Genomic DNA, 15019 nt, shown 5'->3' on the forward strand with positions numbered 1-15019 from the left:
TTTTGTAAGGAATGGTCCAGCAATTCGTGTCACTAAGGGATTTGAAGGGTTAACATCGAGGCCCGGGTCTAGGTGATAAGAGAACAAAGGGGTTTTTAGGGAAAAGTGCTGACTACTGCAGGGGATGTTGCTAGAGTTTCTGAAATCCGGCGCAGAGGCTCCCAAACGAGGAGGAAGGGGGAGCTGAAGGACAATTGAAGGACAAAAGCCTGAGAGGAAGACAACCAGCATTCAGCCCGAGCAAGCCCCGAGAGACCACCAGAGACTGATACGCAGGCGCCCCTGGGAGGGGTTTCGGATTCCGGAAACCAATTCTAATAACCCTGCCTCTTCTCGAAGTAGTAATGAATATGTATTAGCCTGGGAGCATCAAAACCAGCCGCCTTAAGTAACAGGTGTGCGTCCTGGGGGAGCAGAGACTCCCGGCGCACCCAGCGCTGCTTGCTTGCCTCTATTCGTTTAATAAATTGTAAACTTTGATTGTAATCCTATTTGGGACTCAGCCATTTATAACACTTTTTATATTTGTATTTTATTTAAGGCTGTCTTGCCCCCCTCCCCCCCCCAGCCTCGCTGCTCACCAATAAAGCTGGCGCAGGGACTCCTGCCTGCGACCATAGAGACGCGGTCCGCCCGGCCTGCTAGAGCGGCCCCCCACGCTCCTCCAGCATCCCAGCGTCCCTTGCACGCTCCCGCCCGGCCTCAGGGGCTTCCGGAGGCGTCCCAGCAGGGACGGCGGGAGCAGCGAGGCGGCGGCAGCCATGGCGTACCGCGGGCAGGACCAGAAGGTGCAGACGGTGATGGTGCAGCCCATCGTAGCCTTCCTGCGGCTGGGGAGCGACGGGGGAGCGGGTGGGGGGCGGCCCGGGCCTCAGGGGTCTCGGCCCGGGCCTTGAGGCCTTGTCCCGGGGCCCTGGGGCCTCGTTGCAGGGTTTGAGGCCTTGTCTTGAGGCCTTGTCCCGGGCCTGGAGCTCTTGTCCCCGTGCTGAGCCCTTCACGCAGTGCCCCAGAACCTCATCTTCCGCTACCTGCAGAGCGTGAGTAGCGCGGGGAGAGGACGGGGAGGGGATGGGGATGGGGATTTGGGGGGGTGGGGGGAGCGGGGAGGGTCCGGGGATCTCCCTCGCTGAGTTTTCGGCTCCCACCCATTGCTCGGGGCAGGTTTGTGGGGAATGGAGAGCTGTGCGGCGTGCTGGTGGGTACAAGGAGCTGCTGCGCAGCCCGGCGTTTCCCCCTCGTGTTAACGGGAGTGGGATCGTGCAGCCGGGCGTGCAGGAGTGTTCCCTTGTGACTGGAAACGTGTCCTTCAGCAAACGTGTAGTATTCACCCAGTCATATAAGACTCTAAAATGTCAGACTGTTAATTGAAACTGCCCCTGAGAGTTGCTCCTTGGAGTGTTTGGGAGCTCTAGCGGCTATGGTTAGCGGGTATTTCTGAACACACGAGAGAGAACAAAACTGCTCGCGGTGTTTGTGTTCCAATTTACTCTCCTCCTTCGTTCTGCAGAGCTCGAGGATCCAGGTGTGGCTGAGCAAGTGAACGTGCGGATAGAAGGCTGCATCATCGTGAGTGTCAGCACGACCCCACGTTACATCGTTAGTTTGTTTTCCCTCATTCACAATCCTATTTTTTCTTGTCAAGAAAAACTAGCCCAAGGGAAAAAAGAAATCGTGCTTCTCTAACAATTAGTCTTCGTTGTCCAGCCTGGGTCAGCAAAGCTGACGATGGTTCGTGTTGTTGCTGAACTAATTGCCACTGTTGCCGATTTCTAGGGCTTTGACGAGTACGTGAATTTGGCGCTGGACGACGCAGAGGAGATTCACTCCAAGACAAAATCAAGGAAACAGCTGGGTGTGTCGTGTGTCTGTGCAACCCGAGTGACGCGCGGTCTGAAACCTGCCCGGGTGAGCCTTCTAGGTAGCAGCACTGAGACGTACCAACCGTGTGACGAGCCTTGCTGTTGAAGTTCAGTGAGCAATTCCTGGCTACATCTCTGTCCCTGATGATTTTTGAGCTGCTGATTTTGCTGAATGAAGGAGAATCTGTCCCTGCCTGAGACCAGTTCTGGTCTTTGAAACGTGTAATACCAGGCGGCCTGCACTCTGCGTGATGGGCAAAACCCTGCTCAACCACACGAAACACTTTCTGAAAACACGAGATTATTCTCAGGTTCTGGGCTCTCTCTAATCCCCTCTTTCCCTTCTCTGTGCTGCAGGCCGGATCGTGTTAAAAGGGGACAACATCACTCTTCTACAGAGCGTTTCTAAGTAGAATTTGCCATCCTTAGAACAAAGGTGGCTGCCGTGCTGCGGAGTGACTGAGTGCCAGGGGAACGCGGCCCGCTGGTAGATAGGAAGTTATTTGTAACTGGGGTTGCATGCTGAGGTCAAAAGTCTTTCCTTTGTGGGAGCGAGTTGTTTGTAGCTTGAAACAATACGTGATGTATTTCACAAATAACCATTTTTCACATTAACTGTAAATGTAAACACAAATCTGCTTGTTTTCAGTCTCTTCCTTCTGTGAATGGAGAAGGAGGAGAAATATAGAAGCGTGGGCTTTTCTTTTTGCTGTGGATCTGATAAGTTTCGATAACGCTATGTGCTTTCTTGACCATTACATCTGCATTATGTGGCCAGGGTGGACTCGTTCAGGGCACGGAAGCCCCACACAGTCCTTGAGCTAGCAGGGTGCTAAGGAGGGTGTTGGAGATTTTGCATACAATTGCAGCCCTTTGTTGCTGCAGTGACAGGTTCCTCAGATTCTTTCTAAACAGGGTTTAGCTTGTTGAGAATCTTTTTGGGAGTGTTTATTGTGGATCAGTCAGTAAAAGTATCTTAGTGGGCCCGTGAGGGATTTGGGGCTGTGGTGCAGTAACCCAGTGTTTACAAGTGTTACTGCTATGCATGCTTGTCCAATAACGTCTCCAGATCAGAGAGTGAGAGCGGGCAACTGGTTTGGATTAAATCTGTCACTTCTTGCTGCTTTGGACAGAGCCTGTAGATTAAACCCTTGTGCTGTTCAATAAGCTGGGGTATCAGATGTGTCGGTTGGGTTTTTATCATTTGATTTATTTTTTTTATCCGTTTGGAGATCTGTCTTTTCTATTTAAGTTTCCCCAAGAGAGCTGAGTTGCTTGATGCATCGACCAAAGAGAAGTTCCCCGGCTGACTTGGGACAGCCAGTCCCCTCGTTTTTCTGATCACAAAAAAAAAAAAAAAAAAAAAAAGAAAAAGAAAAAAATCGAAGAAGAAAAATTTTGACTGTAACTGTAACTCAGAAACTAAGATTACCTAAATGGAGAGAAATGAATTTTGATGCACAGGCTGTGCTAGAAATCTGTTAATCAGCATTCAGTTTTTCAAAACTTCAATTTGTGTATCATCATCATGAAAATTAATAAATTCAAGGTGGGAGATCCTTTCCTGAAAGGGAAGGACAGAAATACGAGTCTTGCTGTGGGGCCTACCCAGCGCAGTTCTGCCATTCCGAGAAGTAATACGTCAGGAGTGTCACAGCAGACGTTCCCAGGAAGAAACCTTTGAGGGGCAGCATGACACACTTGATTGGCTAAAGCAGCTTCAGCTGGACAGCCTGCTGCCGGGATGGGTAATTCTAAGTTGTGTTCAAGTTGCTGAGTTCCTTTCAGCATGTAGTAAAGATGTAACGTGCCGATGTCGTTTGGGAACAGGAGGCATTACGTGTCACCAGCAGTGGGCACGTAGGGAACAAAACAGTATCTTACGAGGTCCTCCACATCTGCCTTTCATTTTGTCCTTGGTTTGCCAGCTGGAGCTTTCAGGAGGTGAGGAAGGAGGCTGTCCCAGTGAATAGTTCAGGTGTTGCAGGGTATTTGTGATGCAGTGCTTGTAAAATTTACCTGCCCGCATCTCCTGTTACAGGCAGCCCCCCGCGGGCCCTGTGAGATGGGGAGCTGCTGCCCGGGGTTAGGCCCAAGGTGCCCTGTCAGGCCCAGGGCCGCCCTTCCCCTTCCCCTCGCCCTGCCCTTCCCTCCCGCTCCTCAGCCCTTGCTCAGGCCTTTTGGGCCGTCTGGCCGTCCATCTGGCCGTCTGTCCATCCATCCGGCTGTCTGGCCGTCCATCTGGCCCTGTGTCCCCCCGTCCCACCGCCCTGCCCCGTCCCTGCCGTCTCCCTAGGGAAGCAAAGAGTCCCTGGGCTGCCTTCAGGGGGGAGGTTCTGCTCAGGAAATTAAAGCTTCCCCCTTAACGGGCGCCTTGCGAGTTATTTTGAGTTCCAACCTTCTGCCTTCCTTTCGTAGCAGTGCCTCTGAGGGGTGCGCTGTAAGGTAGCCGTCATCTGGCGCGCTGCTCCTGCGTTTCCCAAAGGAACTGCCTTCGGGATCTGACTAACTCTGGATGCACGCGGTTGTCACCTTAATTTCTCCGTTAGTTTGCTGAAAACAACCCGCTTGGGTGACCTTTGTGTTTGTTTCTTCAAACTTGGATCGAGGAGGTCTCTGTTTCCTTATGTTGATGTTCACGACGAAAGTGCAGAAGGGATGCTTACTGTTGCCCGGGTCAGTCCTGTTGCCAGGATGGGAATGTTTAGCCTACCGGCCCTCTGGTGCTGTTAGGCTGCACTCGGAGTGTGAGCTCTGGGCCTTATTTGGAAAAGACTGCGTTATTTGAGTGTACAAACCCGAGATATTCTGCGGATAGGTGATTCTCAAACCACGTCAGAACCACCGCTGTGACGTGTGCTGGAGTCGGACGCGCATTTGACTGATCAGGCGGAGCAGGTGAATTGAATTTGTTGCTGGATGGCGAGGTGTTCTGGGGGAAGAGCTAGTCTAAGGAAAACTTCCTCTTACTGCCCCTTCCCATCTCAAATGGCCACTGCCTGGGGAAATTGCTTCTTTATGACATTAACTACAACGTTACAGTGAGGATGAGGAATCATCTTTACTCCCATAGTTATTTGCTGCCAGGCCGCAGCGTTGATTTCAGAGATTTAAAAAAAAAAAAAAACAGGAAAAAGAAAGGAAGTATGTATTCTTTCACATACTCTCTTTTCCCTGAGAGTAAATGTTGTAGCTTCAGCAGTACCCTTCCTCTGGAAACGATTCCCAGTGCCTGCTCAGACACTGGGGAGTAAAATGACAGAACAATGGAGGAGAGCCACCCGATATAAAGAAAGGAAAAAAGGGGTTATGGATGAAGGGAAAGCAACTACATAAAAAATTGGTGCTATCTAAAAATTGGTTAACGGTTTGGGACCTGCAGGTGCTGCCTACACGTGCGTGTGTTGCAGTCGTGCCTGTTGCCACTGCGCAAAATGGAGAGAGCTTCTTTGTCGAATGCAGCACGTTAAAGAATGCGCCATCCCTCGTGTGGGACTTCTTCCCCATTGATCTGTGGTTTACCTGAAGGTTTACCATAACCTACATAAGTTTCAAAAGCAAGCAAGCAACCAACCAAAAAACAACACCAACATTAAAGAGTGGCAAGGCAGATGCTCATCTGGGGACTCTGACTCATCGGTGACATCACCAAGCAAAGCATTGTGAGCGCTTCGGGTCGGGGCTGCTGTGGCGAGCCTCGCAGCCGGGAGGGAGAGCGGGTACGGTTCGCCTCTGGCGGGTCTGTGTCAGCCCTCTGCCCTGGTGGCTTCGTTAGCAGTGAGAGTTTGACTGCTGTGTTCCCAGCTTTCGCTTCTGCACCGACCGTGTGGCAGAGCCCGCAAGCTGCTTCCTCAGCTGGAAGAGGAAGAGGAGTGACCTCAACTGTGCCGAGGTAAAGCAGAACCGTTGAAAAGATTTGTCAAAGATGCGGCTGGTACCAGCGCAGCCGCTGCAGCTGCAGCAGGTCCTGGAGCATTGGAGAAGATAGAGAGGGGTTTCTTCGTGAAAAGAATGCTGTGAAAGTGTTTTCACGCCAGAAATTAGGAGAAGCGCCTCTGTTGTTTGGATATCCTCTATTGACCTGGCACACGGGCATTACAGCATACCTGGCACACTCTTTGTATTGTTTGTAAAAGAAAAAAAAAAAAAAAGTGTTTTAGGGCAGGCCAAAAACCTGCCTTGGCACTTCCACATCGCAGCAGTGCTTGCAGGCCGTGCATCCTGGATGCCAGGCAAGGATCTAAATCCGATGGTGCTGTTGGTAACGTGAAGTTCAGGAAGCACTTCTGGGTTTTTCTGCTCTTCCATGTGAATTTTTGCCCTGTGAAGGTGGTGTACTGAGCTCTTTTCTTACCAACAAATAGGTTTAAAAGCAGTTACAGCAAGGATGAGCTGTGTTAGCAGGAGGCTGTTCTGTGCTTTGACCATGGGAAGATGAATGGTTTACCTATGCACCGTTAAATATAATTTGACACCTAGCACACAACACTTGCAGCCTGTGGGGTGCTTTAACAAGCAGGTAAATCAGCGGAGACTGTTTTGCAGCAAGGCTGATGCTGGGTGATTAAAAAGCAGGGTCACAACAAGGATTTATGCTGTTCTTTCTTGCTTGTCATCCGACTGTCTGCTTACACTGTTCTTAAAATAAAAAACCACCAAAACGGGGTAAGCATCTTTAATACCTTTATTATAAATGGAAGGCACAAAACAGGCCAGCAACAGAGACTGTCCAAGAGAAAGACTTTGTGCTTTATAAACAAACAAGAAATTACCCTTAGGTAGGTGTGATAATCCTTCCCTAATGCATTTTTTGGAGTGCAAAAATATTTTGTTCCCTTCTTGCTCTTCTCTCCAGGACAAAGGCAGAATAGCCAACTGGAAAGTTAGACCAGGGAGGTCAGTTTGTTCCATACTGAGAAAGACAAGCCTGTAAAACAAACTAGGCAGGTTTTCTTTGGACTAGTTATCTTCCTTCAGCAAAGGCAAAGTTTATGACACTTGTTGGCATGTATTTCCAGACCCCCAGCTACCGTGACTGTAGTGCATCTGTAATTCTTTTGTACAAAAAGAGTTCAAAATCTCGTAACGCAAAAACTTTACTAGCACCCTGGAGAAAAAAGAAATCTAAAAATCTTGCCAACTTCTATTACAGACCTGCTGAGTGCACCAGAGTTACTCATTTTTATTCAGGCTTTCAGGGGCTAGTTCAGTTGGTTTCTGTTCAGCACTTGGATCGCCATATTGGCAGATGTCAGTTTAAAAAAAAAAAAAAAAGCTTTGGAGATCTTTTTTAAAATGTGACTGCTTTTTATGGCATTTAGGGCTGTGAGGTATCCTTGGTTTTTGCTTTCTTCCCATTCCTTAGACCAGATCCATTCATATCCTGAACAGCGTTCTGGGTCTGTTCAGGAAAATGGAAGGCAACAAGCAAAATGATGAGCTCCTTGGGCATTCAAAAGAGCTCAGTCTGGAAAAGATTTCAAGTCCAACTTCCATGCTAAGGAGCACCAGTAATTTTTAGAAGTAGATGCAGAGGAATCTGCATGGCACTAAGTGTGTTTCTGAAGGTGCTAAAGGTCAGAAGTGACGATTCCTCTCAATACTAAAGAAGAGAAGGAAACCTTGCACTTAACTACTGTTTTTATTCCCTTTGTCAAGCAGTCAAAACCAACAACTAATACGGGAACCCAACTTTTCCCCTCTTTACTTTAGATTTGGGAAAATTCCCTGCCAAAATAATACTTCCTGGAAAATTCACTAGTGTTTGTGTGAGTAAAAGGTTCCAACCTTTTATTATTAATTTGTAAGAACTATTTCATCCGCTTTTGTCCAGAAGAGTCAGAAATAATTTGCACAGAAATGTGCAGCATTTTAATGAAAGGCTTCAGAATCACTCTAATTTGAACTTTATCTGGTCTGGTTGCAGGTTTTATGACATTTAGTGTCTTAAAAAAAAAATCAAAATATCTGACTTCACATCAGAAAAAAAAACCTGCTTGTGGCTAAATAAAATCTGTTGCAGCTCTGGTCATTGAAAAATCATTGGCTGTTAAATTGGACCTAAGTCATCTTTTCTAACCTTTCATGATCTTGCAGCAATGGATGATGATGGATATATGGATTAGGGAACAGCACGTGATGGCAAACCTGTGGTATTTGCTACAGCGCAGAAAGAAAACAAATTGCTTCCAAAAAATCAAACTAATTCAAAATTCTTGGTATCATGCAGCCATGCCACTGGCAAAGTGAGCATTGCCCTGCCTCTCAAAGCTTGCTGTATCCTTGATCTGCTGTCTTCCTGCTGTTAATTGATTGCAACTCTACGTGTCTGATCAGGGCTACGAGTTGTTCTCCATATGGATACCATACGACATATACTGTGCACGCTTGTGTGTATAGATATGTTTATCCTGTAGGCATGTACATATTTGATCTGGATAGGTCGGAGGTTGGACTCGATGATCTTGAGGTCTCTTCCAACCTAGAAATCTGTGATACTGTGTGATACATATGTATGCATATTTGTGTGCTGGCCCCCAGATCACTCATGGTATAAAGCATTGGCCTCGAAGGCATACTCATCAAAATATTTGGTAGATCCTCCTTTTTTTTCTAGTTCCCTCAAAATGAGAGAGTTTTTACGCGCTCTCTGTGTCAAAAAGGCAAAACTTCTGATTTCCACTGTCGCTCTCGCTAACTTTCTATCACTCACTCCTCGTGTGTGTGTGTCTAAACACATATGTGTGTATGCGTATGCACATTTGTGTATTTCTGTGCACTGGTGTGTTTTTTGCTGTACAGGTAATAAAGACGGGGAAAGGTTTTAGTGTTTTCTTAATAGGTGAAGAAATCTTGAAGACCAGAGATTGGAACATACTGAATTTTGAATTAAAAAAAAAAAAAAAAGTCAAATTTTCTGGCTGTGGAAGATGGAGCCTCATTTTTGCAGCCACTTTGAATCACGAGTTCATCTCTAAATGCACTGGGTTTTTTTGTTTTTGTTTTGTTTTGTGGTTTTTTTTTTTTTGGTTTTTATTTTTTGAAGAGCTAACTAACCCTGGCTGTCTCCAGTCTGAGAGAGTGTTCAGATGGACTTGCTTCCTCCATTAGTTATAAGCTGTTTAAAAGCACATCCTATGTTTGAATTGTGGATGAGAGGCTCCCTTGGCAAAGTGAGGAGGCAAATTCTTCCTACCCCTTTATCATTAATTCACGGATTCAGTGTTGGTTCGGCCTCCAGGAGAAGTTAACTGGAAGTCTTTGAAGATCGATAACTTTGCTGAGGTTGTCCAGGTAGGTGAACTCGAAGACCCACAGTGACTGGAACGTGCTATTTAATGCGTCATACTGCGTTCTGTAGAAGTTACTCGTAGCCATAGTTGATCATTGCCTTGCATGTATGATCAGGTGGTTTTTGAAGAAGTGACTCCATTTTCAGGCTTCCGGATGTGCTCCAAGGCATATTATTGAGGACGTGGAAGAGAACACTTGCTGACAAAGCTCCTGGCAGCTTTACAGAACTTTAGTTTAATATTGTGTTAGTTCCCGTAACAGCTGATTTCAAGGCATTGCTCTCCTCAAGAGACTAATTTGATGAACAGAAGAAAGCTGGAAAAATGCTTGTTACTCATTATTTTTCACTTGTTGGTACTTTCTTTAGGGTTACTTTTAAAAAGAAGATTTCACTGATCACAAGCCAGTGGAAGACTTTCAGCCCAAGCAAGGGTGAAGACAGCTCTCTCCAAGAGCAGAGGAAGTCCCTGTGGAGAGAACCCGAGCTTGTTATCAGAACTTGTCGGCATGTCTAAACAAGGAGACGATTGCTACTTCTATTTCTATTCTACCTGTACCAAGGTATGGCTGGGTTTCTTTTGCTTTGCTTTGCTTTGTTTTTTTTTGGTTTTTTTTTTTTTTTTCATTTTTTTCAGGAAGGGGTAGAGTAGGAGGAGGAGGCACACTGGTCTTTGGTTAACGTGATAACCAGATAGATTCTGAATTCAATCGTAGCAACCTGAAGCAGTAGCATGGACGTTTTTGAGGCTGTACTATATTTTCCTTGTTGGTTTCCTTTTGGTTACAGGGAGACAACTGTTCCTTCCGCCACTGTGAAGCTGCTCTGGGGAACGAGACAGTCTGCACGCTGTGGCAGGAGGGTCGTTGTTTCAGGAATGTCTGCCGATTCAGACACATGGAAATCGATGTGAGTGCCTAAAGATGTGTTCTCAAAATAAATCAACAAAAGCATTTTTCAGTGCTGTAGGTGTGCTGATTGTGCTTTTGCAGGATAGAGTCCTTTGCTTTGGAATTACACTGGTTTCTGTTAGCAGGGGAGGGGGTGGGAGGAAGGAGAGGGAAATAAAATCAATGCCTTAGGTATGTCTTAGCAAGATTTTCTTTTATTAGACGCCGACAGTATTTTCTCAACAGATGCAGAATAACCGCTAACTAGACTGCTAAAACCTGCTGGAGCAGGGGGGTAATAAACAGGCTGTACTAGCCTCCTGAGAGCAGGCTTGATAATGATCTATCAGGTCTCTTGTGTCCCGGAGTCCTTCAGATAATGCTGTTCTAGCTGCCTGGGCTAGGAAGCAGTGGGGAAAGTTAAAGGTGCAGAAGAACGAAGTCTCCGAGAAGTAGTTCTGGATAGAGTTAACGTAGGCAATTTAAGATGTTCTTTTTCCCTCTGAATAATCCTAGTATAATCCTAGGTGTATTAGTTTAACCCACCCTAAACTGATGTCTGAGAGTGCCTGTCTTCTCAAACTGAATGATGACAAGGCTAAACGTGCATAGTGGTTACAGCTTCTGCAAACTTTGTGAATATGCCCGGAAATACTATACTTCCGTGATAAACTGACCTTTGGAATGATGTTTCAGCACTGTATTGTGACAGCCCTATCGCTGTCGTGACCTGGAACTGTGCATCTCTTTGCAAACCTTAGGTGCATGTTATCACGAGCTTGTCTTTCTTTCTGTCTTCAGAAAAAGCGCGCTGAGATTCCCTGCTACTGGGAGAAGCAGCCAGTAGGCTGTCAGAAAGCCAACTGTGCTTTTCATCACGCAAAGGGACGTTACATCGATGGCGTCTTCTTACCACCAAGCAAGAGTGAGTTTAGGTCCTTTTTCTTTAAGTATTGAAGAATTAATTTTGCATATTACTTAGTGGGTGCCAATAGTGTAGGAGACATCAGGTAACCGTTCATTTGTGAGTGCAGGAAAAGGTCTGCAGTCCTAGGTGGTCAGCTAAACCGAGTGTACTGCTGCTGTACTGCTGGTATTTGTTTTCTGCTTTCATGCTCAGCTTCTCTCTGCTTTGTGTGATATTTGCCTTGCAGTTTGCTTTCTGTTGTTTCGTCTTCTGCTGGGTGGTAGGGAGATGTGTTGTTGTTTGAAGGCAAGTCATTGTTCACGGTGTAAACAGTGGCGGGATGGGCAAAAGGAGATGCTGCATTCATTGCCTGTGCAGGTTATCTGCCTTAGCTACCATCTTCGTGCATTGTGGTCAAAGTTTTAAACTGCCATATTACTGATGATCCTCCTCTTCCTCTAGCTACACTGCCAAGTCCGCCTGAGTCCGCGGACGATGATTTGAAAGTGGCTCAGATGTCACTGCAGCAAAACAAACTTTCTGTCCAGTCCAATCCCTCTCCATAGCTAAGGCGGGTGATGAAAGTGGAAAACTCGGAAAATGTCCCAAGCCCTACACACCCTCCAGTTGTAATCAATGCTGCAGATGATGATGAAGATGATGATGGTGAGCATGGTTTGGTTCTTGGAAGGAATTTGTGCTGTAAATGATTGTGTAAGTCTTTGGTTCTTGGAAGGAATTTGTGCTGTAAATGAATGTATAAATCACAGATGACCTGAGGTCTGACTAGCGATAGGGCAGGCAGTCCGCTCAGGTCACTGGTGGCTTTGTCTGGCAGTCAGTGGACAGAACCTGAAATGTTGGAGGAAAGCTTAGAACCACTCTTGGCTTTAGCTGGTCTGTTGTGTAAAGCTCTATGTGAAACTAGGAAGGAAATTCCTTTTTTTTTGTCTGAAGAGTAATATGTTGTGTAGTAGTTAAAGCTGCAGAGAGAATCTAGAGTCCTAGATGTTTTGTCCTAGGGTAGTCTACTTACGAGTTCATCAGGTCAGTGTAGCTGTATTAAAAAAAAAAAAAAAAAAAAAAAAAAAAAACCCAACTTTTTTATAGGAACCATGGACTGAAGTGTCATTGCATGAGCTACATAATCACGAACAATCTGGCCTATGCATAACTGAATAGATTTTTCCCCTTCAGACCAGCTTTCTGCGGAAGGAGAAGAAACTAAAACTCCCGTCCAGCAACCAGCTGAGGAAGGCCAAAATGGATTACGGATGATTTCCACTCGGAAAGCCAGTGCTACTACTGCTAAACAAGGTATTCCAGCACCTGTAGTAGGATAAATCGGCAGGAGAACTTGACAATTAACTCAAAAGCAATGTGGCGTAAAAACACAACAGAATGTAGGGGTGCTGAATGGACTCGGTTATTTCCATGATCTCATTTCTCCCTGATACCATCATGTGCCCATTGGGTCAGAAAGTTGAACTCCTTTTCTTTCCTTTTGGAGAACAAAACAGGGTCACAGCATGGAGTTTAAATGGCTGCACGTGCAGCCTGGCAACCACTGTTGAAAGCCATATCTAACGATAGAGGGATCTAATATCACGTAAATGGATTAAAATTAAAACTACAGTTTTTACCCTGAAGGGTGAAAGGAGGGGCAAAATGCCATTGATTCTATGGTTGTTTCACTTGTGAGGAGTGTTGACAGGCTTTATTCTAAATACTTCTGAAAGTTCCTGAGCACTAAGAAGCCTGAGGATCTGTGGTCCTCAGTGAGTGCCTCTAAGCCTTAGTCTCATTAACTGTTTTCTGTTTTCAGAGGACGGTCTGAATTTTGGAATAAAAACACTTGAAGAAATCAAATTGCAGAAAATGAAGGAAAAAACTAAGAGACACGGTGGTGAGTTAATATTCCCTGCTTCCTTACCCTGTTCACCTTCATCCTGTGTGATGATTTTTCTTTCAAAAAAAAACTCTTCCAGTAATACCGGGTAGCTGGCTATGCTTTGGTGAATCCAACTATTTTGCCAAAGAAGTGAAATTTGATTGGCTTCAGAATGGCAGGTGATGGTGGCTGGGAGCTGCTTGAGGGATAGACTTCCATGTTTAGCTGGGGGCATCGAGCAACCTGATTCTCAGCCAGCTGGTATTCTAGATGGGAATTCCAAGGGCAACCAGAGGCAAACTAGTCACCTCTCTTATTTGCATGCTCTGGTCACTGTATGTTTGACAGTAATGAATAATTAAAGTTTTTTGTTCTTCGTGATAGTTTTTTCTGTTTGGTAAACTTCCTTATGTTTTGCTTGCTCTGAGCAGAAGGTCCTTCAAGATCTTCTCTTCCTCCCGTCGATTCTATGATTTTTCCTGCTCCGGAAAAGGAAAATGTCCGGACAGTGGTGAGAACTGTGACACTGTCTACAGAGGAAGGTAATAATTCATGCTTTTGTTTTGATTTCATTACTCCTAAACTGGAAGGTTAAGCAAGAAGGAAGGCAATTCACCCCTGTTAGCCTCCTGGTGCTGCCGCCTTCTGTTCAAAACATGCTTTTATGCTGAAAGTCCCTGGTTGTACTGGAAAGCTTTGGTGCTCAGGTTAAGTGCAGTAGCAGGAGAAAGAAAAAAATGTGTCAGTATGCAAATAGGGGGATAACTGAAAAACAGGAGAGTAACGAGAAGAAAGAGCTCTAGAGGACAGTGCTATGTAAGAAGCAATTTCTGAAGCTTTAAAGAGGCTGACAGTGGCACGTGTGGACAGTAGTGCGATAGGAGTCTGTGTATAAATTATATTGTTTAGAGTTGTGCAAATTCCTTTGAAAGGGAAAGAAGTGAAGAAGAACTTCTACTCATAGACATTCACCTTAGAAAGGAATATTTCTCAGCATTTGTACCTAATAATATTCTGCTTGCTTATGCAGCTCTGTTCTGCACAAAGTATAGCTGTCAAGCAGACTCAGATTCATTCTCGACTACATTCAGCTGGAATTTGAGGCAAACACTGAGACTATGGATACTTTTTCTAAGTTAATTATAGTTGAAATATGAGTTTGTGTGGTTTAGCTGTCAAAACAGTGCCTTGCTGGGTTTTTTTTGGACATGGGCTAACAGTATACTATTTCTATTGGCTACTGGTTTCTATGAAATAGAAAAATTTTACTTTTGTTTTAGGGGAGGAACCTGTGGTTCGACTAGATCTTGCTGAGAAACAAGGAAAACGGAAAGCCTCCGTGGGTAAGAACTTTTTATGAGCTGTTATTTAGGTGCCGCCTTCTCTATATGACTGCATTGAAGAGTATTTTTGGCGTATGAGAGGAAAATGCGTTGCAGTGGAGATCTGTGTTGACTGCAGAAATGGCAAAAAAACCATTTAGCAGCTGAAAGGCAATTTTATGAAAATATGCTTGAAAAATAGAAGCTTGTGGTTGACTGTTCTCAAATCTTCCTGCAAAGAAATGTTCTTAAAATATTCCTTGTTTTCTCTGTCTGAAGCTGATGTAAGCGCCCTTCCGGTGAAGCGCAGCCTTGCTGAAAGGCTGGGGAAGAAGGTGGAGGTTCCGGGAAATGCTGACAAAGCACCAAAGAGAGGTACAGCTACTAAACAGGCATCTGGATGTGATTCACGGGTTTTGTATTTAGGCTTTCTGTTTGTCCTTTTCCTGCGATGTTTCTTTTTGCATGTTGGCTGAGGTCTTAATCGCCGGGATTCAAAGTTACCTTTCCTGCCTTGTTTTCGAATGTGAAGACAAAGTTGACGTTTATGCAGCCTCCCTAATTTGGTCTTTTTCTGTTTTGCAGTTCAAGTTCCCAAGTCTGTGAAGGAGAGGCTAGGATTACCTTCTCAACGGACTAGTACTGCGAAAGGTAACAACTGGCTATTAAATATACTTTCTCCTTCTTCCTTTCCGTGAACTTAGACCGTTTTCATACAGCCCTAAAAAGGAATTCAAATGAAAACAAAGAACTGATTCCTCTTGCTTGAGTGCTGAAGCTCTTCTGACAGCCACTATCAGAAATCTGGCTCTAGGTGTGTGTTTATTTTCCGCTTGTGCCTTGTCAAGGTTTTAAGCTG

At 45.4% G+C, this 15019-nt stretch overlaps 1 pseudogene; it reads left to right on the forward strand.

Annotated features, from left to right (window-relative positions):
* Positions 1-762: 762 nt before the first annotated feature.
* The window catches only part of LOC136789546 (zinc finger CCCH domain-containing protein 11A-like), a 32808-nt pseudogene continuing 18551 nt past the window's right edge, over positions 763-15019 (forward strand).

This window comes from Anser cygnoides, unplaced genomic scaffold, assembly GCF_040182565.1.
Source record: "Anser cygnoides isolate HZ-2024a breed goose unplaced genomic scaffold, Taihu_goose_T2T_genome scaffold_54_1, whole genome shotgun sequence".
NCBI lineage: Eukaryota > Metazoa > Chordata > Aves > Anseriformes > Anatidae > Anser > Anser cygnoides.